Source organism: Ornithorhynchus anatinus, chromosome 1, assembly GCF_004115215.2.
Source record: "Ornithorhynchus anatinus isolate Pmale09 chromosome 1, mOrnAna1.pri.v4, whole genome shotgun sequence".
Lineage (NCBI taxonomy): Eukaryota > Metazoa > Chordata > Mammalia > Monotremata > Ornithorhynchidae > Ornithorhynchus > Ornithorhynchus anatinus.
Window position 1 is genome coordinate 8,861,792 of NC_041728.1, and position 2,861 is coordinate 8,864,652.

Here is a 2,861-nt window from a genome sequence, read left to right on the forward strand (position 1 = left end):
TAATAGTAATAATAATAATCATAGTATTTGTTAAGTGCTTACTATGTGCCAATCACTGTACGAAACAAAGCAAATGGGGTTGGACACAGTCCCTGTCTCAAGTGGGGCTCAAGGTCTCCATCCTCATTTTACAGAGGAGGTAACTGAGGCACAGAGAATAATAATAATCATAATAAAATAATGGTATTTCTTAAGTGTTTACTATATGCCAGACACAGTACTAAGGGCTGGGGAGGATACAGGCCGCTTGAGCTGGGTACAGTTCCTGTCCCATGTGGGGCTCACAGTCTCTATCTCTATTATACGGATGCGGTAACTGAAGCCCTAAGAGGTGAAGTGACTTGCCCAAGGTCACATAACAGACAAAAGGTGGAGCTGGGATTAGAACCCATGACCTCTTCTGGCTCCCCGGCCTGTGCTCTATCCACTACACCATGTTGCTTCCCACTGAACGATTACAGAATCGTTCTACAGATTCTGAACTACAGAAAATCGCTCTCTTCCTGGCTCTAATCCCCTGCTCCCCTATCTGAGAAGAGTCTAAATGGTACTTTCCGGTTAATTCCTTCTTCGAAGCCAATCCTCTTACAATCTGTACGCCCCCCTCAAGACTTCTGCCCTTCTTCAGCCTGACACTCACAGTGAAAATGTGGCCCCTAAGACGACCTGCCTTTCTCACAAAAATCACTCTTTTCTAGATTTGTTTCTGGAATTTCAGATTAGGCCACCAAAATGGACTTTAGTTCTCCAGAAAGACTTCTCTCACAAGGGAAGAAGATATGTAGCATCTCTTCATATCTAGACTTCAAGACTAGTAACTTCTCACAAATGAAAACAAATAAGAATAGAAGCCTTTCTGCGGTGTGTCCTTAGGGTCTGCTTTCTGCAGAAGGCATTATATTTCTAAGCAATTGATTGAATCTAATAAAATATCTGTGAGTTTTAGTTTCTGACCATAAGAACTAACTAACTTCAGGGGACATATTTATATGGAAATGAGTTAGCCAATCAGGGAAAATATATAAGTAGGGATGTATAGCCAGTGAGACCTATTTGGTTTTACTTTTAAAAACTGAGTCCCCAGGTGGTGCGAATCTCCGGAAGAACTGCAGACCTTTCAAAATGCAGTAGACCAGATAGTTTCAATGTTGGGAAAAGTACTTTCATTGTAAGTATCCAATATTTATTATGATTCTGCTTCTTCACCTGAGTTTGATTTTTCCTCCGGAGCATTTTAAACAGCCTGCAGTGATAAGCTGACATCGTGATACAAATCTTCTGCTTCTCCTGCATCCTAAAGAGAGGAGGATCGGCATAGGGTAGACGAAGATATTAGGGAGACTAACTACTTTTATTCTGATTTATCAGTCCTGTGCTGTCACAAATTGCCTTCGCTCAGCGATCAGGGCTGATCGCTATTCCGTCCGTCTTATGATGTTAGTAATATATTTCGGGATCTGTGCTGCGAGAATTTCAAAAATGAAAACTCAGCAGGTCTTGTGTGTGCATGTGTGTGTGTGAGAGAGAGGGAGTGGGTGTGTACGGGATTAGGTAGCTGGTCAACCATTTTAAAGGGAAAGCATTTTAGAAAAAGCATGCCCTATATGAAAGAGCCCCCTCTCAGGGTCTCACCTGAAGAGTTTCCAGTCCTCTGTCAGTCTCGGCTACTGGAGGGAGAGTCAAGCAGAGGCCTGTCCGTTCCATTCCTGGCTTGGGCAGTGGCTAGCGAGTGGAAGCCAATCTGCTACAAGTCAAAACTCACCCGTGCTGGGCAGCAGTGGCATGGGAGACAGTCGAGGGCAGAGACTCAAATTTACTGAGCGGAGGCGGGAATGGTAAACCGCTCCTGGAGTTTTCCCAAGAAAACCCTATGGATCCACTACCAGAACGATGGCAGATGGAGAACGGGGCGTTCTGGGAGAGATGTGTCATGGCTTCTCTATGTGACGGAGACGACTCGATGGCATAAAACAAGTGGAAAAGGGTCGGGGATAAGACTCAGGAGACCCAGGTTCTATTCCTGGTTCTGTCGCCTGCCTGCTGTGTGACCTTGGGAAAATTTGCTTAACTTTTCTGAGCCTTAAATTTTCTCAACTGTAAAATGGTGATTAAATACCAGATCTCCTTCCTCCTTAGTCTTAGTCCAGTCTTCCTCAGGTCAGACTGGAGCATATCTAATCTGAGGCTACTGAATCTTCTTCCACACTTGGAAGATGATAATCACTTAACAAATACTAATAGTAGGGATAAGAGTAATATTAGTAGTAGCAGTAAAAATAAAATGAATTGAGTCCAAAATAAAATGTCTACATGATTTATTGGCAGATTCACGTTTTGATCAGCCCTAACAAAAGGTATGATTTTCCTCCTGCTACAGATGACCTAGGAACACCCTAAAACAGTAAGGGGTGTAAAAATCACACAAAACACACTCTCACACACACATGTGGGCACACAAAAGAAATAATGCCACCACAACTCTTCAGTGAAATCCATTCCCTCAGCATTTCACACCCAGTGGGAATTCAATAACCCTTCCCTGTACTGAATTGAACTTAAACCAAAATATTTTCCTCATCAATCATTTTGAAACAAAACTAAAGCTGCAAAAGACTTGGCCTCTGTGAATGTTCTCCAGTGTCCTCACAATGTTTTACAAATACCTTTTCCCTCTGCTGTGCATGGAAAATGTACGTCCTAATGGAGACTGTACAAAACATTAGAGTATTTTCTCTAGGAGTTAATGTCTACCCCTTAAGAGCTTTCCCTGGAAAATTATTCAATCTCCTGAGACGAGGCAACATTAGTGTCTCATCTGCAAATGGGGGATTCAATCCCTGGTCTCCCTCCTACTTAGACTG

At 42.8% G+C, this 2,861-nt stretch overlaps 1 non-coding gene across 1 annotated transcript; it reads left to right on the forward strand.

Annotated features, from left to right (window-relative positions):
• The first annotated feature begins 1,614 nt into the window (after nt 1–1,614).
• LOC114817439 lies at nt 1,615–1,752 on the forward strand. The gene has a single exon (XR_003765300.1). It is a non-coding gene; the product is annotated as a small nucleolar RNA SNORA7 (small nucleolar RNA).
• The last annotated feature ends 1,109 nt before the right edge of the window (nt 1,753–2,861 follow it).